Raw genomic sequence first — 26,417 nt, forward strand, 5'->3', positions numbered from 1 at the left:
TGAGATGAATTTTGTGTAAATGGTGATGCTTTTTATTACAATTAATCTGGCTAATTTCTATACAATCAGCCCAAGCCTTCTAATCATTTTGGCTATTTATAACATGAACTTCGGACCTACTTCAGGAAGCCAGAAAGTGAACATTCTATGAATCAAGAATTCAGAACGAGTTGTACAGTTCCTGGAAGAACTTAACTGGTCAAAAATCTCTCTTGACAATTTTAATTACTTTGCAGGGAGGCCAGAATGTGGGTGTACCAGGAAGAAGTTTGCACATATGTTTTGTTTAGCTGAGTTGGTGCTGTGCCATCTTTTGTCTTTTTCTTAGGAAAGGTCAAATTTGGCCTTTGTACAAAATTTCTGTACTGCACACTCAAATAGATGGTTAATGCAAGGTAAAAGCAAACCACAACAGTCCATAAACACTCTTTTATTTTTCTCTTTAGAGATACTTGTAAAGAACGTTTACTTTTGAAACATGTCACGTTATATTGCAATGAAGAAAGACGTTTTCAGGACTGGAGTTGCATTTCTGGCTATGGCTTACCAGCAGGGGAGAAACCTTTCACTGGTGCTTGCTGTTGGCAGACAATGTCGACCTCAAAACCTCAACTGTGAAACTGCGGAGCAGTGAGAGGTGACATACGGCCTCCTCTGTGTTTCAGATGAGTGAGTAGTTCTGTACAAACTTTTGTAAAGAAGCCTGTGAAAGGCCAAAGTAACCAAACACTACATTATTTTTTTAAATCCCCAGCAACCAAACGGGAAGGGATGACAGAGCAGCCATTTTCTCCTCCCTTCTTTTATATGTATTTGTGTTTTTCAAAACATTTCCCAATGTTTTACTTGAAACAGACCTCAAATATGAAAACTGCCCATCTCAAAGCCTGAGCTCATTCTAATGCTTGCCTTGCAGATCAAGGAAACAAAACCAACAAAAGCAACTTCTTTACAGAGGTGGAATGCGTATTGCTTATCTACACAGGCTGCATCAACTTAAGAGAATAAAATGTCATGGCCTTTGCTCAGAAGTGGAGATCTTAGCAACAGAAATGTAAATAGCATTGAGCACAGAATGCAGCAACCTGCACACATACGACATCTGTATTAGAATCACTGCTATCTGACTTTTAGCTTTGAAAGAAAACTCTCTACGTTCCTGAAAGTTACCTAGAATTCAGCCAGATACAGGTCAGTGTAAAGTTAGAGCAATTTCTCAGGATAGATATTTACAGAAGGAGAAAAACAATAATTAAAGCCTGGGGACCTGGAATCTGCATGCCTGAGCTGCTCATTTCAAAATACTCATTGGGTTTTTAATTTTTTTTTCTTTTCACTACAGAAAGAAATTGATAACAAAATTGAACAAGTTCTTTAGAAACTGAGGTCACCAGTACTCTCTTGCTTTTTGAATGTTTCTTTTTCTCTTCCCAAATACTCCAGAAATTTTCTGTCAAGTTGAAAAGCCAGGTGGCTTTGGTGGCAGTTCTTAGCTGAATTGCTTAATGATGGACCTAGAAAAGGCAAAAACTATTTTAAAACATGCAACATAGTTCAAACCAAAGTTATAGGCTCGCTGCAGAAATTACTGGGTGAGGTTCTTTGGGCTAAGTCAAAGTGGAGGTCTAATTAAATGGTCATTTTTGGCTTTATATCCATGCAAGTGGTTTGCCTAAAATAAGATCACTGTGGATCTCATCTCAAAAGTTTGATCAAATCCCTTTTAAGGTTCTAAAAATGTTCATTAGATGTTTCATTCCTTAAAATGTTTTATCAGGATTTTTCATGTTCAATACCCACAGGATATGATAGGAAGCAAAAAGTCTGAGATAGATGTCTTTCTGCTTCAGCTGTAGTATAAGAAATATAAGGTGGTGGGTCACACCAAAGGTCCAGATAACCTGGTGCCCTGCAGTTGCCTATAGCAGAAATATAAGGACAGAGCAGTTACAGTTTCATTTCTCCTCCTATTTACCATCTCAATTTCTGGCAGTCTAAGGATAGAATTGGAGCCTCTGCCCATCTCTCTGAAAGCAGTCTTCCATTAATTTGTCTAGTTACTTCTTGCAGCCCTTAGTATTTTTGGCATCTAAAGTATCTCATGACAATGAATTACCCCAATTAAGAAGATGTTGTTTAAGTAATACTCCCATTTGTTTGTTTTACACCTCCATCTGAAAAAAATATTAATAGATTCATCCTAGTTCTTATAAGAAATGAGTAATTGCTCCCATTTGTCGTCTATTTTCCAGGTAGTCCCAGAGTACTTCATCTGTCGTACTTAGAAGGCACTCCATCTTTCTGATAAATCTGGTCACTCTCTTTTGTGTTTTTTCATATGTTATTCTGATGCTTAAGATGCTACCACATGTCGAGGTGCTATAAGCAGAATTTTGTGTTGTATTAAAGGAAAGAACATGATTTCTGAGGATTTATAAAGTAGTAGTATATTTTATGTTTGCTTTTTCATTCTCTTCTTATCAGTCACAACTGCCTCTCTGAGCACCAAGATAACAATTTCAGAAAACTGTCCATAGTGACTCCAAAATATCTTTGCTGACTGACATGAACTAGTTTAGAGCCCACTATATTGCACAGGTAGAGAAGCTTTTTGTTCTCCTCTCATGGACATCTGTGATCATCGCATTGTAGCTGCTATTTTATCACCTACTCAGTCTTTATCGTGATTTTTTTCTTTGCTAATTTGTGCCAGAAGTCTTGGTTTTGGTTTTCCTGAATAATTGTGAATCACCGGAAACCACTGTCATCTCACTGTTCAATCCTGTTTCACTTACCACTGGTGAGCATGTTTTAAAGCATAGGGCCCTTTGGAATCTCACTGGTTACTCTCTTCTTTGTGATCATTTACCTGTTACTGATCACAAAAGGAGCTCCCCTCTTGTGCTTTGTGAAAATGTTTGGGGAAATCTGTGTACAAGATTGCTTAATCTAGGCTGCATGTTAAATGTTTTTTATGTCGTGTCTATAGTCCCCTTATTGTTCAGGCAGGGAAGATACACTGAACACGCTCTGTCTCCCTCTGTCCCATACATTTGGATTTCCTTTCTGTGGAAATCAGACTGAGAGAAAAGGCAAGCTGGGAAGAGAAAGAGAGGAGGCACGAGACAGCAGAAGATGGTACATACTTGGTCTTCTTCCAACAGGGAGTTGGATTACAGCTGACAGGGACTCCAATGTCCCAATGTTTATAGAAAGTCTATATAAGCCAGCTCCTCTTTATCAATGTTTGCTGACATTGCTGGCATTTTTAAAACACTACCAGATTTGCAGTTTAAATCTCTTCCCATTATATGGTGATGAGCCATATGTTAGACTGACTGGTCTGTCATTTTTAGGTTTCCCCTGAAGCCTTTTGTAAAAATTGGAATGTCATATGCCACTTTCCAGTCCTCCAAACAAAGTTCACTCCAAACCATAAATTACAAAACACAGTTAATAGTCTGGCAATTTCAGATCCAAGTTCCTTTAGAACCCTGGCAGGCAGGTACTGTACAATTTACTGACTGGCTCCAAAACCATCCATACTACGTTTTGTGAATGTTTTTTTTTCTGATTGTGCCCCTAAAAAAGATTTTGTTATGGCAGTCGCCTCAAAGTCTGCCATAAGGAACAGTGGTAGAAAAACAAAGTACTTAGCTTTTCTCCTGTGTTTTCTTTGAGTGCTTCTGATATACCTCTGTTGCCTGCTAGTTCCACATGTTCTCTGGCAGATCTCCTGTTCTTGATGTATTTGGAAAAGTTCTTATGCTTCAAAATATTTTTTTGGCCTGCTTTATTATGGTTTTATATTTAACTTGCCAGAGTTCTTCCTATTCCTCTTTTGGCAGAAGCAGAAAATAACAGTATTCCACAAGTGCAAATGCACAGATGGCATTCACAAAAGGCTCAGGTATTTGCAGTGGGTATCTAAAAATGCAACCTTGTGCTACTTTGATGCGTGTTAAAGGCAAAGGAGTTTGTTGAAGGCTGGATGGAGAAAAAAGGATTTAGCAAAATGTGGTCTAGCGACTGTAGGTACTGATGTTTCCCATCAGCTTTCATTCTCAGTGTATTCCTAGAGGGTTATCTTTTAAATATATTTTTAAGAGAAATACAACCAGCCTCCAAACTGGATAATAGCTGCAGCAAGCTTATTAACACAAATTATTATTTCACAGTATTCTAACAACTAGTATTGTGGAGCCCTATTGCACAAATGTAAAGAGAAAGTTAGCTCCTGCCCCAAACAGCGACGTGATTCTGCCCCCATAGCTCACCTAGGACACTGCTGAACAAGCACGCTCGGTATTTATGTCAATACTACATTTTAACAGTGATACCAAAGCCACGTTCAAGCACAAACTTGCCTACCATTCACACTGATCGGTGGAACACTCCACATGGTTATTTGGCCAATCTCACTTTAAGGTTGTGCCTGTGCCCCTGAAGTTTACATGAGCAAGGCGTGTATGTCTAAGTGTTTTGCTGAATCAGGACCCCACTTTATAGAAAATGGTATCCGCTATTAAACATACATTATGCTTGATCTTATTGTTAAGTGCCTTGTCTCCTGCCCCTTTCCCAGCTAAACTCCACCTGTGGTGAGAGTCATTCATCCTGAATTGCTTTAATGCAGTGTTTAAGTATGTCATCTTGGCAACAAAGCAGTTTGCATGGTATTTCACTGAGAGGTTTAAAATCCCATTCACATTTTTAATATACATTTCCCTCACATAAATTATCACAGCCTGGTTGGCAGGTCTTGCACGACTAATAAGGTTTTTGGCACAAACACATACCACAGATCTATTAAGTAAAGGAGAAGCTTTTGTTTGTTCCTACGTTTATACGAGAGCTGTGGGGTTTAACTTGTACAAAATAGTTTAAGATACTGGCATTTTACTAGCAGGACATTGCTAGTCATGAGACATCATATCCTCCCCAAAATGCATAGCACCAGTACAGATAAATCCCCATGCACTGGTTTGAAAATTAAGCTCTTGCTATGTGAAGCATCTATGCAAAAGGCAGCTTTCCTGGCTTATATGCGCAGGCAGACTGTAGACGAAAACTTGCTCTTTTTATAAAAGAGACCACTGCTGAAAGAGAAGTGAGCTGAATGCACTTTTTACATATGAAAGGAACGTGCTCTCTTTCGAGTAAATAATGACAGAGTGCGTTTCAGTTTGCTTTTTCTCATTCATAATTTTGGCAAGTGATCAGTCAGGGTACGTAACACGTAACTCAGAAATCAGAATTCTGCAAAGTAAGTTCTCTGCTGAGCTCCACGTTATACGGCCTGAACAAAGTCTGTACGCAAACATCCTGCAGTGCAATTTTGCTCCATTGATGTTGTAAGAGCATGAGCTGGAGAACTTTGTCTCAATATCTATTTTTAAAACATTCAGCGCTCTTGCAATGTAGGCCTGACCTGAAGTACTTTGCGCAGGGTGGGAATCTTCCACTGCCTTTATTTAGGGCTTTGAATCAAGCCTTCTGTAAACAAGGAATTATAGGAATAATAATGTATTGCGAGGAAATAACTTTGGAACCTTTAATATCTGTATGTGTCACCAGTTTTGTGTTAGATTAGCAAAACATATCCTTTCATAACAGCTTAAGGTTACATTTGCCAAACAAATGTTGTGTAGTTCTGCAGTCACATTGAGTGGTTTGGATTGCTTCTCTATTACATGCTTTGTATAAAGTAATGTATTAATTATTGTTATTCTCAAATTGAACATAACTGTATGTTTGATATAAACCAGGCTCAAGCGAAGAAAATTATACAAAAATGTGAGAGGCAGACTTTGAAGCTTATGTGCAAAGGGATTAAAATGCATCTATGCAATTTGTGAATAAATTTGCCATGATCTGAAAGAGAATTATCAGTAAACCAAGACAACTCTGCAGCCAAGAATCCCTTTAATGCACAGAAGAATATATCTTGTCCAGTGCTCGAGAGGCTGGCAGTAGTTCAGAATGCAGTTATTGGATGTCTTTAGGTGCACCACAATCAGTTTGTCAATGTAACTATGGAAGTGTTTGAGAAGAGCTGCGACAACGTGGACACAATAAGGAATGGCATTACTGATGCTGTGTGTGTTATTTTGGGGCTTTATGAAATCATTGGCCTAGGAATTGTTCAATCCAGGGGAAACATTCACATTTCAAACTTTATCTTATTTATAGATTTTCATTAATAAAGTTTAAATAACAGCATTTTGAGTGTTTTCTAATAATAATAATTAAAAAGTCTATTATTCAAAAGTCTTCCAGAGATTGTGCATTATCTAAAATTCCTGCTTGACTACCTGCCCCTAATTCAGTCTTCCAACCCTCGATTCAACTTAGTTCTGAAAGAAGATGAGACAACTAGAGATCCTGCGTGTCCTAATACTCACTCAGGAAAAGAGAAAGGAGGCTAAAAGTGTTTGGATTATTTAGTCCATTGAAACAAAGAGGGTGTAACTGCTTTCTTAAAAATAATTGGGGGCAAATACCACTAAAAGTTAGAAAGGCTATTTAAGGAAAAGAACAAAATTGGCACAAGAACAATTCAGGCTGAAACCGTACAGAAGGTTCCCAAACATCAAAAGAATGAGATTTTAGAAAGCTTCCTAATTAGAAGAGTACATGCAAAGTCCCTTAGTATTATTCTGTATCTTGCTATGGTTAGGAATTTAGTTGTGAAATCCAAGAACTCATTCCCAACCATATACTCTATCTCTGTTATTTGGTAAGGAGCTTGTTCCAAGAGGTTGTGTTTTAATAAATGGACATTAAAGACATTTTTAACCAAACCCTTTGACACATAGTATAAATACATGAAAGGACTGAGTTGTGTTAAACCAAGTCTTGCAAAGCCAATCTTCCCATGGGCCACGTATGAAAATCTTTACATGCCCAAGAGGCACAGTACACCTCGTACCTTGGAGAACTCCGGCAAGGACTCAGAGGCAGAAACGACTCTAGAACATTTGCAGGCTGAGGCTGGCTGGACATGTGGTCAAGACCAAGGGCTACCTCATTAACACTGCCCCGTTTCCCCCTCTCTGGCTCATTTCCTCCTGCCGTGGGGGATTTTGACTACCCAGCAGCCCTGATGTCAATGCTGCCATTTAAGGGTCATCGCCCCAGCCTGGCAGTTGCAAGCCAGCCCCAAGAAATTGACAGCCACATTATCCACATGTCGCTGAAGCACATTATTGCTGCTGCTGAGGCAAGCGGTAGCTCGCTGCCCTTGTTAAATGCCTCCCTCAGCTCTGCTTTCCCATTACACTCTTGGGTTCCCGCGGCTCAGCCTGCTGCCTCGCTGCGGCCCCGGGGCTGCCCTCCAGGGCGGCTTCGACCCTGCACAGGGGGGTCCCCAAGCTGCACCCCCGTCAGGGGCACTAGCAAAGGAGACGGGGAAGGCCGAAGTTACACCCCGCCGCCTCACAGCCCCACTGCTGAAGGGGAAGGGGATTCCCGCTCTCCCCGGGCCTCGCCGTCCGCGGGCCCCACGGGCTGCCTGCGCTGACGGCGGTCATCCCATGGGGGAGCGGGGACCGGGAGAGCTGGCCGGGGCTTCCACAACCCCCCTCGGGAGCGACCTCTTCCCCCAAGCGAGGGCAGAGCGGCAGGAGGTGTCGGTCACCGCGGCGGGCCGAGAGCTCAGCGCCCGGTAGCGTACAACCGTGACCGACGGCTCAGGCGACCAATCCACGCTCACGGACGGCCGTGGAGCACCGCCCCCTTGACTGACGGTAGACTCACCCAATCAGGCCGCGGGGTGGACTCTCAGCCCTGCTTTCTCTCTTTTACTGACAAGCAGCTGGGCCAATCAAAAAGGAGAGCACACTTCCCTTTCCACTCTCGCGAGTTTTCATGACCTGGCTCCCGTTCCCCCCCCTCCTCCCCCCCGCCACCGGGTGACTGCGCAGCCGCCATGTTCGTTGCTATGCTGCCAATGCTGCCCGTATGAGGCGGGAGGGCGGCTGTGAGGGGAGGAGGCTGCTGTTCCGCCCCCCTTCTCTCCCACAGACTCGCTCACTCGCCGGCAGGGAGGGTGCCTCTGCAGAGCCCCGCCGTCTCGGCTCTCCTCTCCGCTCCCCGCTCCCCTCCACCTCCCGGCCGGGGCTCCGCGCCGCTGTGTGTGAGGCGGCGCCGTGCCCCGTGAGGGGACCCCCGGCCCGCGCGGCACCCGCCTGCCCCGCCGTCCCCTCGCTCTGAGGAGAGGGGGGAAGGAGAGGCCGGAGGAGGGGGTCCGCCGCCTTCCCCCCCGCACACACCGGGGCTTCCCCGTCCCTTCCTCCCCCAGCTCTTCCCTGACCCCGGTCCCTCGGCCCAGCCGCCGCAGTAGGATGTGGCCCTCGCCGCTGCGGCCGGGCGCGGGGCGGCCGCTGTCGCTGCTCGCGGTGCTGCGGCCGGGCCGGTGGCTGCGGGGGAACTGAAGGCGGCGCGCGGGGCTGCGGTGCGGGGCTGCGCGCGCGCCCGCCCCTCAGCGCGTGCCCGAGAGTCTGCGGCGCGTGCCCGACAGCGCGCGCGCGGGGCTTGTTTTTTGGGGGGGGGGGGGGGGTCGCGGGGCGGCAGCGGCGAGTGCAGCCCCCGCGCCTCTTCCCTCCGCCGTCCCCGCTCCATCTGGAAGGACGTGGCTGTTATATGAAGGTAAGGCGGCCGCCGGGGCGCCCGTGTTTCCGTGCTGGGGGGAGCGGGGTGGCCGCGGCAGGAGGCTGGGGCGGGGGGCGTGCTGCGCGCCGCATTCCTCTGCTGTGGACCCCCACCACCCCCCGCCGGCTGTGGGGGCCCAGGCGCCGCCGCTCCCCCGCTCTCAGCCCGGTTCTCCCACACTTCAGCCCGGCTCCCCCTCCCCTCCTCAGCCCGGCTCTCCCCGCTTCGGCCCCACTCCCACCCCGCCTTAGCCGCGCTCCCCGCCTCCTCAACCCGGCTTTCACCCCTTCAGCCCCGTTCCCCCCCTCAGCCCGGCTCTCCCCTCCCTCAGCCCCGCTACCCCCCCCGCCCCCCAAAACGTCTCTCCCCCCGCCTCAGCCCCGCTCCCCCTTCCCCACAACTTCGCGCCTAGGTCGCCGTTGACGGAGAGCGGCTCTGCCGAAAGCTTTTTTGAAGGAGGGGGCCGTGTGTGTGTGTGTGGGGGGGCTTCCCCTTCTGCCCCCTCCTCCGAAAAGAGAGGAGATCTAGCTCCGCTCTGGCGAGGGGTGTTGGTTTTTTTTTGGGGCGGGGGGGGGTGGTGGTGGTGGGGGTGTTGTTGAAAGCGACCCCCGGCCCGCGGAGAGGGCTCCTAAACAGCCTTCAGGGGAGCGAGCGGCGGGGGCAGGTCGTGGGGGCCTTTTGGGGTCTGTAAAAAAAAAAAAAATGTTGTAAACTCAGCTGAACGCCCGAAACGGATTTTTATTTAAAAAAAAATATATATTTTTAGGTATGTTTAATATGAAAGTTTGCGTTCCTGTGCTTTCTAGGCACATGTGCACGTTGCCCTGGTTATGGGCAGGGAAAATGGGTTTGAGCGCTGGCGTTGCATTCCTCTGGTACATTTTTAGTATCTCCCGCAAGCAGAAGGCTTGTATAATCGCGTGTGTCTATATGCGACAGAGGCTTTGGGTGTACCTGGTGATGGGTTAAGGCGTGTGTACTGTTGAAGCACCGGCTGGAAGAGGAATAACGTCTTTTTCCTTTCAAAAATCTCCAAGAGCTAGTTGCTAAAACTAGGTAGCTGCCAGTGTAGGTGAAATGTTCCCACCGCTTGCCTATGCAAAGAATATATGTCGTTCAGATGTAAAATAAACGTGAGTGAACTTTGTGCTGCTACTTATACCCTTCCAGGACTTCAATGTGGCCAAGCTGTTATAAATTTTTTTTAACTGTGAGATAGAAAATTTTCTATGTGATTTGTGTATTACAGAAGTGCTAATGGATCTCAGCTGAAGAATAATTGTCAGACTAGAGCATGCACATACATTTTTCTCACCCATGGGGCATTTCTCTTGCCCAGAGCTAAGCTCTGTGTTGAATGGTTAAGGGGGTTTTGTGAGTGCACATGCTTGCCTGCTGCTTGTTGGCAAATAACAGCCCTGTAATGTTGGGAGCCACTGGTGTGTGTTCACACACATGCAGACGTTTATGAGCTTGTCACATCATAAATGTGTGTTGCAGGAATAGAAGAATGAATTAGATGAGAATTGGTAAAACTATTTTCTTATTAGATATCTCTGTCTTAGAAAAGTTTTCCAGTTCATTGCCTAAACATAAAATATTCAGTATCGTAATCTTATGGATGCCATTTTCTTGACAATGGATTTCTTGCTTCACTGACCTAAAAAGTTGTTTTTGCATATTGGCATGACTCTGGCTTGCACCATGTTGATAAAATATGATTCTGGGTGATAAGCTTACAAATACGTAAGTGTGTGTCTGTATGTTTCCCAGGCACGTTTATAAACTCAGAAATGTAACTGTTGGTCTGATTTTTTTGAGGTAATTTTGTTGTCATTAGTTTCTGGGTATTTTTAGATTGTGTTTGTGGTTTTATTTGTAGGTCTTTTAAGTTAGATCGAACATTGAAATACAAATGCATTTTCCTCAAAAGCAGAAATGCATTAATATTTTACCTTTTGGTACTTTTTTCTTCTGTTTGCAGTTAAGTTTGTTTGGAATCAGGTTCACCTACTTGGGAGTTTAGTTTCATGTTTATTTCTTGTTCCATAAAATTTTCCATGAATTGTATTGTTTGTTGCCATGCTTTACAATTCTGTTGTCCTGCTAATGTCTAATTTGGGTTGTACATGGCAGTATTGATTGAACACCCTTGCTAAAAATACTTTCAGGGTTGGGTATACTTACAGTGTAGCAGCAGGAAAGCTAAACCTACACTGTTTTTCTGTGGCTAGAATTAATTTATTATTAGCAGCTACATTGGTAAAACATGAATAAAAGCAAAATCCTGTAATCTTGGAAGTAATTCTAATTACTCTATGAAGTGGATGAGCTCTATTAATGAACAGAGTTCATGGAGTACTATTTACACGTTACTGCCATTAGCATATTAGGAATATATGGTAAGTTAATACCCAGGGTACATCGTTTTGGCTCTGATCCTGCAGTGACCCCTCTTTGGGCAGAGGGATCCACCTACACAAAACTGTGCAGGAACTGGAGCTCAGACATTGGTTCTGTAGACACTAGGCCGATGTTTATCATCAGCATTTGCTGCGTGTGAATGTTTTGTACGTTTTGTTGTTAGCCTTTGTGTTTGTGTGGCATGTCATATAGGCTGCATGTGCGCAGAGCTGCAGGGTTGATGCCCAGAGTAACAGCCTCATACAATGGTGTGTGACATGATTATTTTGTGAAAAAGAGATGTTTCTTGTTTTTTGTTTGAAATTGTTTTCATATTGTACCTTAGTGCTGCTGAAAGGTACTGATCAGCATTTGGGGGGTCTGTATCACTAGGGTCTTGTTATCCTTGGTGGGTTATTTTATGAATGTTTTGTTGAACGTACATGGAAGTTTTGTGCATTGATTTATGTTCACACATAAAAAGTGGAATGTGTACTCTACAAGCATGTTCTGGAGAACTGGCTGGAAGTTGTAAGTTTGAATGTACTGGAGGGGAACATACTCAGGATGGTTCACTTGATCCCATAAGCTAACCTGTAGATGGGAAACAAAGATGGAATGGATTGCTCGTCGCAGCCTAGAGCTTTGGACAAGGTAAATGGGTTGGATTAAGTGTCTTCTGAAAATTATGGATTAAAAATTCTGACCAAAACTTAATTAAAACAGATAGTAGGTGTGTGCATGCATTTCTGTTGTTGAAGTCAATGTTAGATTATTTTTCTAAAATTGATAAATAGTGTGTTCCTGTGGTCTGTCATCTTAGGTTTTCATACTACCATTAGTTAGAGCCTCTGATACATCATGATTCTGCCTCATCCCTCCCTGCTCCTCCTCGGTTTGGGTTTAAATTTGGTACAAGATCACATGAATCCCATGCCTTCACATCCTGTTTTTGTGTCACCTTGCTTCCATTCTCACCAATTATAAAAATGGTCAAACAAGAGAATCTTTCAGCAGATGGTTAACTGTGCTTTTTTTTTTTTTAAATACCACACTTTCACTCTGGTGCTGTCACTTTTCATAAAATGGTCAGACAAAATTCTCATGGGTTTTATTGTGCTCCAGTCTGAACAACTGTGAAAATGGTTTGAGTGTGCGTATAATTGTTTGTACTGGAAAGACAAAACTGTGAAGGTGTAAGAAAAAGGGGAGGGGAGGATGGCCTGAGCAGGAGGCAGAACCAAAAGACCTCAAGAGTGGCCTGGTAATACAACAGCAGGTTTTTGCCATCTGGGCCAGCTGTTCATATACGCTTGTTTGAGAATAGAGGCTGTTTTTCCTTGAGGACTTGTAATCCATTCAATTGGTACAAAAATAATTTTATGTAGGCTTTTGAAAGCCTTCATAGAATAACGTATGTGCAGGTACATATTCAAAATCTCCTTTCTTATTTTGGAGTATTTCATAATTATTAGAAAACTATTGCTATTTATCATGTACAAGATAATTTACTTCAAGTTTGCAGTAGTTAATGTGTACACAGAAGTTTTATTGATGTGTCGACATACCAGAATTAGATGTCCAGATGTAGGTTACAAGAATATGCTCTTTTTATGGTCATCTGGGTTACAGTGTACTAAAGTCTGTGCTGATTGTACACACGGTGTCCCAGTATGTGCTACAGAATATTACAGCTGATAGTCACATAGTTCCTTGGGTAGATCAGATGAACATAACTAGATGAATTTTTGTTTGAAATGTGAGAATGGAACCAGCTTCTCCTTTCTCAGTTTATGCACCTTCAAAAAAGACTTGGTAGGGTGATGCAATTAGAGCTCTCTTGGCACACTTCTCTGTCTCACACTGCAATTACTTCTTGGACAAGTTATAAGGCAACTGTTGGATGATAAATGAATTCCATTTGCGTGGCTTATGAGATACTGCCATCTATACAGTTAGACGAGGAAGGGGGAAATGGCTAATATCCATTTAAAAATAAACAGTCTTTTAATTATGAGTACTTATGATCTGTAATGAAGAATGCTCTGGTAAATATTTTCACTGAGTGGGGAATGAAGTGCAGTTGCCACTTAAGAGTTTTCAGGCCATCCATAAGATTTAGGAGGGAGAAATTGATAATCCACTTCCTCTGGTATGTGTGTTCTTATATTGCCTTTCTGGGTATTCCTTATCTTCTGCAGGATGACTAGCTGAGAGAGTAATGACTGAATTATTCTGCATGACCAAAAAGCCAAAATCTTCAAATGAAAATCAAATGTAGTGCTGCTAGAGATTAACATTTTCATACTTGGATTTTTTTTTTAATTAGAATGGTGTAGATTAGATTGAAGGAGGATGTATTCAGTTCTTTTATCAACCTGGGATTTATACTTTAAACTAAATATTGCTAAATATCTGGTATTAAATGCTAAAAACCTTGTTCTAACTAGTGCTTTTTGGGGGATGATGTTCCAGTCTGGGCACCTTAGTTGCGTATAATTTTGCTATTTTGTTTGATAGTTTTCATAAACTAATTAAAAAATTCATTTAAATGTAAGCTCTGTTTTGGTATTTGTTAGGAGTAACAGTATAAATTGATTTGGCTTTATGCCAGTTAACTGTGTTTGGGTTAAACAAATGATCCTCACTTATTTTGTCTCTAAAAGGATACTAACTTTTAAGACAGTTGAGTGTACTTTAGCTTTTCCTGAGTTCTTTGGCCAGTTTGTTGCATTTGTATACCAACCTCTCTCTGCTCTACAAAAAAAACCCCAAACACAACCAAAACCCAAACAATGTTCTGTGTCTGTTGCAAAAGACAGAAATGAGAGACAAATTGTATCAGTACTGCCCTGCCCTGAAACTAAGTGTCTATTGAGTGCAATGAAAGTTACATAAAAGGTGTTTTCTCAGATGAGAAAATTATTCTTAGATGAGTCTTAACATTTTTTAGTTTGTTTGGTTTTTGTTTGGTTTGGTTTTGTTTTGTTTTTTTTTAATGGCATCAGTCAGGTTTAAAACCAGAAATTGAAACTGTAGCTGCAGTAGATAGCTCTCCATATAAACCAAAGCAGCAGCTGGTAAAAGATAAGAGCCTGCTGTGTCTCTTTTGTCTCATAGGGATGTGCTAACATACTTTGTCTTGGAAAAAGGCTAAGAAGCAAGATTTCTGTGTTTTCTTTTTGCAGTGGAAGGTGGTATTTGCAAAAGAGTCAAGCAAGTGGATTTGGTAAAGCTGTGTTTTTAAAAGAAGAGGATCAAGTGTGACATAGCAGAAACTTGTGCTCCCTCTTGTCTGTGCCAGTAGAGATACAATGATGAACTAACTTCATAGTTCAGCTTTGAATAGAAATGTTGCTAATTCCACTGTCCTTTAGGTAGAGAAATGACCACCTTTTCAATAAGAGCACGTAGAAATATACCAGTCAGTGTCAGAAGAGTTATTGCTAATAATGCTCTCTGAATGCCCAGGTTAGCAGAGTTTTGTCTGGATGAACAGATAATTTCTCAATCGTGCTTTGCCTTATATTTTCCTGAGCCATGTCAAATAGTTGTAAGTTGAGAAACATGTTCATTTGTAACTTAAAGCTCTTATCATAACTGATTTGAACAAAAAAAAAAAAATCCAAAATGGGATGTATTTCACTCAGGACAGAAAAATATGCTTCCCAGATCTTACAACTGTGATTCAATGCTTTTGCTTAACACCCCCAACCCACCCCCTTCCCCCCCCCCAAAAAAAAAAAAAAAAACAAACCACCCACAGTTTTACTATGAACCTCATCAGTGAATTCAGAAACATTTTTGGGAAAAAGCTGCAGTCTTTCCATGAAAAATTTGCTTTGGAGAGAGTTAAAATTAACACGTCACTTTTCATTTGTCTGTCTTAATACTTGCAACAAGTTTTTAGTGTCTTCTGAAAGAGTAAGGAGACATATTTTTGTCTTCTGATGTGTGAATAGGGTTAAAGGTGGCCGGTGCTGATGACCAGCGATGTGCTGCATTGTAAGTTGTTTTTTCCCCCATATGGATTGTATATGTGCATTGTATATGCCAGCTTTCTATTGTGCTTCTAAACTGCATACAGCTTCAGTACTGTTTTTAAATGTTTTACTGAGTTTATATAGTGTCCCTAGTTGGAAAAGGTATACTTCAGGGGAAGAGATGTGTATCAAGTGGTTTGACTTCTTAAAAATAAAATTTTACAGAACTTGGCATTTGAGTTTTAAATCACTGTGGCCTGTAACCTCCAAACTGTGAGCTGCTATTAAGGCTTTCCTTGGAAGAGGTTCTGGGCTTTTTTTGGGAGGCAGGCTGCTGTTATGATTGATGCCACAGTCTGTTTTTAGTACTTGAGTGCAAATGAGGCTATGGGTGAGTCTTGGGAATCCTAATCTGCAAGTAATTCCCCACTTACTATGTTTTTGGCTTGTGTGTTGACTCTGTAAGAAGATACTGCATCCTGTTAGATCATCTGAATGCACCTGCTTTCTGTGGAGCTGATCCGTTTAAATCTAATGTTTGGAAGGACCTTTCCAGATATAATGCCTATGAAAAAGGGGTGGTTCGAAAGACTAAAATGTGGCTGCCTCTTTAAAACTGAAGGGATGTATTACCTTTGTCTAAGTCTGGATGGAGAAGAGGTGAAAGAAGATTTTGAAAAACATAATTAAAAAGGAAGGTGAATATGTTTTTGGTTTTCAATAGCAGAAAATCTTATGACCTCATGGGAAGCTTCTGCTGAAATAACTGTGGTACACCCAACCACAGGAGAGGGAAACTGAAATACAGAAGTGACACTACAATGGAACAAATAGATCAGTCACTATATTATGGGGTCGTACCTCCAAATTGATTGGATATTTTTGGGCTTGTTTTCTGTGAGCTTGAATTAGACTACTGATTTAGATGTTTCAGTATAGGGCTAACAGTTGCTTCTAGTCATGCTTCTAACATCTCTTCTCAAGTTCACTATATGTGCAACTAGGTAAGGAGGGACAGAACATTAATGGTGGTAAGAGTTTTTTACTTTTTTTACTCTTTTAACCCTTCACTAATTGATATTTTGCTTCTGTTTTCATTTTATGAAAAATTAAAATATACCATATAAGTCAAATTCATAAGCTACTCACTTTGGAAGCAGCTTGTTTTTAAACCTTCAGAACTTCATGTCTGTGACTAAGGAAACAATTTCATTTTGAGATCTTTGTTGGGAAAACTTATTTTTTGCTTTGCTTTCCTGTGTGGTGTGATCTGCTTACAATTTTTTTGGCATCTTCACTTAACAGATTTGCTATTACTTTAGAGATTTAAGACATTGGTGATACTGTCTTTTCCCTTAGCTCCTGGTATAGATTTTGAGTCCTTTGTTCTACAGCTCTCAGATCTGCTGGGGGAAGTGACTTGGTGTGAGTGTGTGTCTGGGGAGGGGCAGAATGCGGTGGATGCTCTCTGGGTTCTTTTTGTAAAGCCATTTTTGACTTTTCACCATCCCTGTGGTTGCAGAAACTGGATAATTTTCAGATTTTGTAATACTTAAGAAGATTTTATTGAATTGAATAATAGATGTAATAAATATATTAATTAAAATATTTCTGCTTTCAAAAACATGCCAGTTAAAAAGCTGGGAGAGATAGGGTAAGAAAATGAGGCATGGGTAACCACTAAGGATATATACAGTTACACTTAGAAAACAATTCCTCTCTGGAAGACTAGAAAATAGACTGAAAATTAACAACTGACAAAAAGTCCTCCAAGAGGAAATTCCTACAGGAGAACTTCATTCTTGAGATTAATTAAATGAAAGATTAGAAATTCTCTAGATAGCTATAAGCTATTTAATAAAACTGAAGTAAGCAATTAAAAGACTCAGTTGTAGTTACCAGCAGAGGCATTGCCTCCTTTTTGTATGATTCTGGTTCTACATGCCCTACCTCCCCCCCACACACACATATGTTCTTCCTCCTTTTACAGGAAAGCTCTGTGTGCAGCTCATTAATGCTAGATGTTTTCTGCAGAAGGATTTTCATAAAAAGCATCCCTCTCTGAATAAGGGTGATGTAGATAATAACTTCTTTGGCACTGAAAACAACATACACAGTCCTGAGAAAACAGAAATAAAAGTGCTTTGTAGGAATTGTACTAATGAAATGGTATGTGAGAGAGTAGCTTGAAAGAGAAATCTGATTAACATCTGAAACTTCAGCTAACATTTAGCCACCTTTGAATAGAACTTACATTTCCAATAAAGCTACTTTGTTAAATCTCTGTTTTTTCATTCTAAGCTACATTGATGTAAGCATTTTTTTCAACCCACCTCTTTACGGTATTATTTTTTTCTTGCTATATCTTCCAGACAAACAGATTAATCCTAACTGTTCTGGGAAATGATTGTCATGACTCTGGTATCTGCAAAAGGCATTTTAAACTCAAGTCTTCCATATTCATTATGAATATATTTTGCATTCTGCTGCACCTGGTGTGCTGTGACAATTATGTGTGCTCTAGCAGTTGTGTAAAATAAGCTGGGATGTGTTATATCACCAGAGATCCATCCCTCGTCTGAGGGCAGTGTGTGATAGCAAATCATGTCATCATGTTAGGGAGAAAAATGTGTAGCTGCAAATTGGCAGTGGCTTCCCCAAAATTGAAGTAGTTGCCATAGTTCAACAGAATTACTGTGCTACGAGCAAATGGGAAAAATAGAAAAAATGAATCCTTATGTGTACCAAGTGGTGCTATTATAATAATTTTAAGTTGCTTCAAAGTAAGTTACTGACTACTTAAGTCGCTAAAGGGAAGAGCACTCTGTGATGTGATTTTTTTTTTTCCAGAAGTGTTCATTATTTTCCATTCTAAGTGTATGAGAAAACAGCTGTAGTCTTAAGTGAAAATAAAGATAGACTGATACAGAAGTTCTGAAGGTAAACTTCTTTTTGCTGCTATTTTTCTGCTGCAAACAGAAAGCCAATTGGACTTGAATAACTATAATTAGTGCTCAGAAAAAGCCACAGTGAAACGTTTTCTTTTGGCCATGTATAAATATCTTTATTTTCATAACATCTAACATTAAGACATAATCCATTGACACACTTTAAAGCAAAACTCCTGAAAGGAAGAGATGCCTTTCTTAGTGGCTGTTTATTGCATTTATAATAATCCTTTGTATCTAAGTTACAATAAAAAAAAAAGTTGACTAATTATTACTAAAACAAATTAATGTTATTTTTGTTGTAGCTTCCAAAGTATGGGAATGGGCTTGAAGCCCACTTTGCAATGTACAATTAATAGAAAACAAATTGTGTTTTGAAGGCCTAACATTTTTGAAGTTGAAGTATAGTTCCTCGTCAGATAACAAACTCATCTCCTTCCAGTGTTGGTGGGATATCTTGTTGCCCTGCAGATGCTTCAAAGGCTATGAATAATGGTATAAAAATGAATTAATGCATATGAACGAGAGCATTAGCAACCCAGATCTCAAGCTTTCAATGTATTTCTAGCACTTGCAGAGAATGTTTTATAATATATGTATTCGTAGTAGCTATGTTAACAGATGTGGCCTATAGTCAGTAGGGAATTACCTTTTCAGAAGTGTCTTTTGTCCATAATATAATTAGTGTTTATTGTATCCTTCAGACGTATCTGTACACATGCTAAATAACATACTGTCATATTGGTGTACAGTGGGCAAAATTCTGTAACAGTAAATCCCTGTTTTATTATAGAACATATTTGAAGAGCATCCCAAGATTTTTTTAAATAATACTTGAGAAGCAAATACCAATGTTCATGCTTCCTCTTCAGAAGTGATAGGGAAATGTATTTTGTATATTTTTTTTTTGTAATAGAGTTAATAATTTCTGCCAAACAGCATCGTACATGCTTGCACTTCAAAAAAAAAATGCTGAAATGTTCTGTTGACTTTTTAAACTTTTTTTGGCAACACTAGGCTTTCCATTTATTTTGTCCCTTGTTTAACAGTTTTTGTTTGTGTTTTCAAAAGCACTTCCATTCAACATTCAAGGAATTCAATAGAATTCTAATAGGAACTGCACATAAATAACTACAGAAATCAATGCTTCAATTCAGCCAAGAGTTTTTTTTTACTTCAAAAGCCACAAGAGCATTTATTATTAGAAACATACAATTGACTTTTCTTGTATTATCATTTTGCATAGTGATTTGGTTTTTACCACCACAACAAGATGTTTGACGGTTTCATTTGAAAATGATGTATTTACATTCAGCGTTCCAAAACAGTGTAATTTTTATCTTTTCTGTGAAGCTCTATTCATGTTAATTTGCATGTTCAGTTCTGTGCAAAGATTGTCAGTGAAGTACTCACTGGTGGATTTCTCCTCAAAGGTCAACCACATGTTAAGTGTAGTCTCTTATTTCTGTATTGTAATGAAAATATAAAAGAAAACTTTAAAGAATGGAGTTGTTGGGTTAATTTTTGTCTGTTCAACTCATATAATGCAAAGCGTATCCTCTCCTCCAAAATGCTCAATTTCCTGAGTATAATGACCACAGAAGTAACCAACCTGTGAGAGTACAGGGTTATCTTGGAAGTACTTCCAGCCTTTGGTATTTGCATTACACCTCTGGCTACGTCAGCTGTAACAGTCCCTTTGATCCTGAAGTTTTAAGGTGGGTTATAGAAAGTGAAATGGTCTTGAAGGAAGTTGTTTCAGCACACTAGAAGGCTTAGAGAATTGGTGCTTCTTTTCTTTGGAAACAGTCTGAAATTGATAACAAGATGTCGTGCCATGACATACAACACTCTGTTCAGTAGTGCTTACTGCCTTGTAAATGGACCTTTTTGAGTGCTGTGGCTTTTGGGCAGCTCTTACGTGCAGTTTCTGTCAGGTAAGAGTGTATTGTTCTCACCTTGGGTGGAAAGCACATCCAGAAGAGAACAGTGTTTTGTTCTGGTCGTCAGGAGAGTACTCAGAGATCAATGGATTTTTCTGCATTTTGTTTTTTACTGTTGCTGATAGTTCGAAAAACAATGTCATGTTACCAGCAGGGGCTTTTAGGTGGCAGTAGCCTTCCCCTACCCCCCCAATCTCCTAATTCCTGTTTACCAGCCAATCTGGTTCTGTGTGAGGAGCATGAGGTGGTGTTAGGAACCGTTTTGTGGAATTTCATCTTGTGAACCAACTGGTGCTGAGACTTTCCACCTATCCTTCTGGTTACCGTGAGATGCAGACCAGCAGTCCCATCCTCATCTACCTTGTTGCATGAGCAGGTGCTGGTGGTATATGTGTGTTTTGGCACTTGGGAAACGTTTCAGCTAGGTGGAGAGCTAGGGAAGCATGGCCTGTCTCTAGTCCTTCCCTCTCCTAATGTATGGAGTGGACAGACTATTTAGGTGAAACTTACACTGCACCTTGAGAAAGATTTTAGTGGTGATGAAGGGGAAGAGAGGTATGGTAGATCATGGTGAGGAGTAAGACTGGTAGCACAGACAGCGTCATAACTGCAGTTCCATTAGTGTTCAATGTTGTCACTTGGAATTATATGCATTTAGGATTTGAGTGCTGTCATCGTATTACCTTAAAAAAAAAAAAAAAGGAAGTGAAGTCAGAACTTCTGTTGGTTCCTCAAAGTTCTTCCCCATTTCCTTTTACCACTTCTGTCTAATTCAGATTGCATTTGAGTCAGCTGCTTTCATCTTGACACTTATGTCATTCAAGCATCCACAAAGTTAGTGTGCTAATGTCTGCATTTCAACTGACTGATAGGTACACCAAAACCTATCTTATTTTTGTCACTGCAACATGAAGCTTCTTTTAATTTCCCTGGCTGTTCAGCATTTACAGAAACAAGATAATGGAACGTTTGCTGGCATAATCTGTAAGCCTAATGTCTGAAATTTATTAAACATGGTTTTCTTCCTGAAACACACTCTGGCCCTTCCTGTGTTCTTGCAGATGCTTGGTATTTAACTGGTATACGAGCCAGAGTGGAAGAAGTAATAACGGGCATCTAAAAATCATGGTTTTGTAAGGGAAACTTGGTTCTGTAAAGGGGCAGAAAAAAGTTTTTTAGATTTGTCTGAAAGCAAGCATTCCTATGTATTTTTAGGTTTGCGGGTTTTCTGCTTCTTTATGAAACCCAGCTTATGACAGTAAGCAAGACGAACTAGACACCTCATGTTTTTCTTGAAACCATTGTGGGTATTATCCGTCTCCTCTTGCACTGCTACTTTTACGTAGTCAATCCCAAACGTAATGGTGGAAAGGAGAAAAACATCTGTTACTTGTTTTGAATGCAGCAAGGAGAAACAGAAGAGAAAAGAAATAGATAAGAGATTTGGGGAAGACTGGGAAAGAAACAGTCTTCCTAGCTCTTGCAAGTAGTTGCCGGAAGACCTGAAGCATGGATGTATTAAAATATATTATTTGTATGGAGCAACAAAGACTTTATTGCTTGATACAGCACACTGTGTTTCGTAGCTCCACCCTATCGTGTAATCCCTTTGATTGAATATTGTTTTGAACTGCTTGAGGTTCCTTATGCTCTGTTTATAGAACAGGTGGTTAGAAATTTACCTCAGAGACAAAAATATAGTCCTAAATTTGGACTAAATTCTTCCCTGACCACTTCATTTACTGCATTATGTACTCATCATTCATTTTCCAGAAGTGCTTTTTTCTCTTGCCTGGGCAGTATGTCTGTGAGAATGTTGCTCTCCTCCATATAATTTTAAAAAAATAATATCTAATTTGTGTTACATCTTAAGCTTCTTAATAAATATTCCATTAGCTATATATGGAGAAAAAATTGTGTTTCAAAGTGCTTGAAAACTTTGAATACATACAATTTTTGTGATCTTAGGTTAAGTGATCTGAATTATTTCTGCTTTATCATTATTGTGCTTTTTCAGGTATTTCATTTTGGTGCTGCTTGGTACTGGGGCAATCTCTTGACTGTTCTTAATTGATCTATGTCTTTTTTTTGGAAGCTTAAGAGTGAATCCATTTGAGCTTTTGCAATACTGAGCAGCATGAGAGAGGACCTTCATCAATCCCGTGGGCTGTGTGCCTGACTAAGCACCCTCATATGAGGAACTCCCTCTCTACAACAGCATGACATAGTTGGTTTATGTTTGTATCTTATGACCTACTAAAAATATTTTCTTTCTTTCCCAGTTACCTTCTAAGATCTTCTTCTGCTGAATTGGTGTATAACCACTTTGTATGCAATTTCTGTACTTTTGCGGTGGATTACGCCTGTTTGATAGAGTATAGAAATTGTCCAAATTTATAAAAGAAATGTATGTTTTCAGAAAATAGTTTTCTAACTAAATTTTTAAGAATAAATGTTGTTCTTATGTTCTGAAGACACTAATGACAAAAAAAGATTTTTTTTTTTAATTTTTTTTTGCCTGAATTTACACTTGTGTTACTGGGAATGAGGTAGATCTTATCTAAATTTCAGTAAATGACTGGATAGTTTCCACGAGGAGTTGTGAAAACTACTGGGATTAGTAGAGAAAGCATAAATTGGATCAGAAGCTGACCAAAGAGAAGGCTGCAAATGGCTATACTGTAAGAGCAGCCAACAGGATGGAGAGAGATTATTAGTCATGCTCTTCAAAAGTCAGTCTTGAAATTAATCCTGTCTCATTACGTTCATTAATAACCTTGGTGCAAGAATTATATCTCTTCTTATTAAAAACTGTAGATAACATAGTTTAGAGAATTTTTTTTAGTATTTCAGAGGACTGGATTATCCTGTAAGGAAAATAAGATAAATTTATAGATTTGAGTACTAAAAGAATTGATACCATTTAATAATATGAAATCAAGTACTTAAGGCATAAGAACATTTCTTTGGTTTTAGGAATCATGAATTGGTAAGTAGGAGAGTAATTTGGGAATGCTGCTGGTAATGTAAGTAACAGCTCCCAATATGAAGCAGGAGCGAGGCTAACCCACCGAATAGTTATCAGTGGTTCACTGTCACGGCAGAACGTACCTAATAGTTTCTGCACACAGTCTGTGTTGGCTGATGATTTTTGTTACTGGCTTGGATAACAGAAGAGAATTAAGTTTCACCCACAGCACCAGCTAGGGGTGACCGTGAATATAGAATCGTTGAATAGTTTGGGTTGGAAAGGACCTTTAAAGGTCATCTAGTCCAACTCCACTGCAATGAGCAGGGACATCCTCAACTAGATCAGGTTGCTCAGAGCCCTGTCCAACCTGATCTTGAATGTTTCCAGGGATGGGGCATCTACCACCTCTCTGGGCAACCTGTGCCAGTGTTTCACCACCCTCATTGTAAAAAATTTCTTCCCTAAGCTGGAGCAAAAGTTTCAGTGCAGAATTTTTACATGTTATTTTGTAAACTTGTCAAGGTAAACTAGGGTTAAATTCATTACTGTCTGTAGAACATAAAGGCCTGGTTTTTAAAATGTATTTAGAAAACTGTTTTCTAAGAAATAGATCAGTCTCTTAAAAGTTTAGACAGTTTCTCTTGTGCAGTTGTTTTCCAGACTTTCTTTACCGTTTTGTATGAGACTACACCTGGAAACAGATAACATTCTTTGTGAGTTCTGAAATGTCTTTGTTTTTAAAAGGAATCCAGTTCCTTTCACATACATCGTATTCCAACTCATAAGACACGTTTACAATTTTAATATAAATATTAGAAACTTAGTTCTTACAGTAACCTATGTTATAGGTAGATATCCTGATTTACTGAGCTCATGGCAACAAACTGATATAATGGCCTCTTACTTCAGGAGATTTTTGCTGAAACAAGCTGAGGTAATAAGAGAAATTCTAGTTCTGTCCCCATTTCTCTGAAAAAGAATGCTGCTACTCAGTGCCCTATTAGGACAGACAAAAGGCTGATCAACAGGAACATCTGGATCTGACTGTCCTAGTGTGGCAATACAAGTAATTGCAGCTTGCTCTTAATATTTGTGTCCTAGTTCAGATTTACAGCATTTGCAACAAGATTATCAGTCTGGTATGCTTTTTTTTATATATGTTTGGAAAAAGAAGCCAGGAAGGTGAAAAAAAATTAATTTGTTTCTGAGCAATTAATGTAATTTTAATAGTTGTGAGGAGTAGACATCCTTTAAAGCTTTAATACATCTACTCTATGGTCTGTTCTGGCTGCTTTAAACACGTTTTTCAGTGCTGACAATGTGCCAGGGTGAGCTGATCATATGTTTTTTTTAAACCTTAAGGATGTTTGGAATGCTTTTGATGGTTTGTATGTCTATATATGTTATATATACCAACAGGATTTCTCAAAGTATTATGCATTTTAGTTAAATGCTGAATTGCCTTTGCTTTAGGATTTCTGCTTGTGTTTAGTGCTTACCTGTATCAGATCTATTACGATATAAAAAAATGCACAGGATTTGTCTACATAGGAATTTCTGCTAATAAGCAAGATCGTTATTCCAAGCCTGTTCTTGTGGATGTTCTTATTCCATATTGAGTGTCTAATTGACTTTGGTTGAATTCTCTTCTAAAGTGAAATAAAGACACCCTTACTGTTGAATAAATGGGTGCTGTTTTGGATTATGTTAGAGAAGGAAAGCAGAAAAGAGAAGAGGAAGAAAAAGATGTTTTAGATTTGTAGTAAACTGGATTTAAACCTGAACATCTGAAGTGATTTGTCTTGAGCTTTTGGGGGAGGCATCTTTTATTTTTTTTCTTTCTTGGGGAAGAAGATTTTGTGGAGTCTTTTATGCACCTTAAATGTCTTAACTATCAAAATACATGAAAGCATAAAATATCAATATGTATAGAATGTAAAATTAGAACAGGAAGGAAGTGAATGTATTTCATGGGATAGTTAAAAATTTTGTATGACTTTGACTCCTAAGCACTTACAGCAGTTCTGAAAAGTAAATTTAAAGTATTATTTCAATGTTAATCTTCGCGTTTGTTTTAGAAAGAAAACTTACGTTTCTAAATAGTTAAATGGTTTTGAAGAGTTCGTTTGCCATCTGAAAGACATCTCACAACTTGTAACCTCAAACTAACTAAGCTGTCTACTAGATAGGTGCAGCTAAAAATACGTAGGGATCTTAATACTTCTCCTTTTCTTATGCCCAGTTAAACATTGGCTACTGTGTATAAATATTTTTCTTTTGTAGCAATTACTGTTCCAAGACGTACACCAAATGCCTGGTGTAGTCATTTTCCAGAAGATGTTAACTCAGCCACACATAGTTAAACCTCTGTCTCCTCAACTCTTCTCATTGACTGTAGCAGTAATACATCCCTTGAGCACCGTAAACCCTCTGAACCAAGGTTCTCTATTGCTATGCAGATTCCTAAGTGTATTTTTAAATGGAATTATTCTGAATGTTATTAATACTTTGTATTTTCAGAGGAATGTGTACATTCACTGGCATCTTAAGAGTTGTGTTCATACATGAGAACCTTTCTGAACAGTAATAGTAATACGTTAAATCTTTCACTTGCAAAAGTTTTGGCCCTTACTGTTGAGAAGAGAAATTTAAGAGCATATGTATAGGTGATGCAGCTCCACAAACCTGTAGGGAGCCTGCAGCAGTTCCTAGAGGCAGATTGTTTCTTGCATTTTAATTGCCTTTGCCCTTCTAATTCCAGTGCCACCATGTCAGTACTTCTCATGATCCCCTGTGGTAGCCAGGATGTGATAGAGGTTTGACAGAAGTTTGGAAGGGAAGAAGCAGATTCTGCTTTATAGCTTTCTTCTGCTGTTTCTTCTTTTCTGCTTTATCCACAACTAGACATCGGTGCAGGTCTTTGGAGTCCACCCCTTACAGCTACATGGTGTTTTCAGGTAGGAGATACATCATCAAGCAGCTACAACTTGGCCTTGTCTACCCCACCCTTTACTGCCTGAGCTGAAAGTTTTATACCAATTATATTAGATGCACTGGCATGAGATTCTTCATAACAGAACATCTTTAACCTCTCTTGTATTTTCGTACATCAGAATATCATGCCTGGTCTTTTGTTGGCAAAAGTAACAATGATTACTTTCAATACACATTTATCTAATTGGACTTGGACATCTGCAGGATAAGAAAAAATGACTGTGAGTTAGAAGTCCAGACTCCAGCAATATTCTGACAAATAGTAAAACTGAACACGCAGCAAGAAACTTAAGTGAAAGTGTCTGCTACAGAGAGTCTAATTGTAGAAAAGTGTATTAGCACCAATTACAACAGGGAAGTCAGTCTTTCTGGAAAGGTCTGCCAAAGTCATTGATGAAGTCTTTCCTGAGCTGCTTTGTGTGATGGTGTGCCAAAGATGATATGCTAAGGGGATCATAGACTTTATGCCAAGTTCTGTGGGATTTAAAGATTGCTTGTTAACTAGAGGAAATTTTTTCTTTGA

General features: G+C 40.0%; 2 protein-coding genes across 9 annotated transcripts in view; both read left to right on the forward strand.

Moving 5' to 3' along the window:
• TMEM177 (transmembrane protein 177) overlaps positions 1–6,692 on the forward strand; it is a 41,111-nt gene extending 34,419 nt beyond the window's left edge. The window contains exons 6-7 of one of the 3 annotated variants that reach the window (XR_012588431.1): positions 447–669; positions 917–6,692. The gene's annotated coding sequence lies outside the window, so the exon portion shown is untranslated. Of the gene's footprint in view, positions 1–446 lie in introns of all 3 variants that reach the window. The other 2 variants (XR_012588432.1, XR_012588430.1) reach the window with 2 other exon arrangements.
• A 1,258-nt stretch (positions 6,693–7,950) lies between these two features.
• PTPN4 (protein tyrosine phosphatase non-receptor type 4) overlaps positions 7,951–26,417 on the forward strand; it is a 116,156-nt gene continuing 97,689 nt past the window's right edge. For 2 of the 6 annotated variants that reach the window (XR_012588522.1, XM_074596202.1), the window contains exon 1: positions 7,951–8,649. The gene's annotated coding sequence lies outside the window, so the exon portion shown is untranslated. Of the gene's footprint in view, positions 8,650–11,692; positions 11,710–16,052; positions 16,070–26,417 lie in introns of those variants that run through there. The other 4 variants (XR_012588521.1, XM_074596199.1, XM_074596200.1 and 1 more) reach the window with 3 other exon arrangements.

This window comes from Larus michahellis, chromosome 7, assembly GCF_964199755.1.
Source record: "Larus michahellis chromosome 7, bLarMic1.1, whole genome shotgun sequence".
In the NCBI taxonomy this organism is placed as follows: domain Eukaryota; kingdom Metazoa; phylum Chordata; class Aves; order Charadriiformes; family Laridae; genus Larus; species Larus michahellis.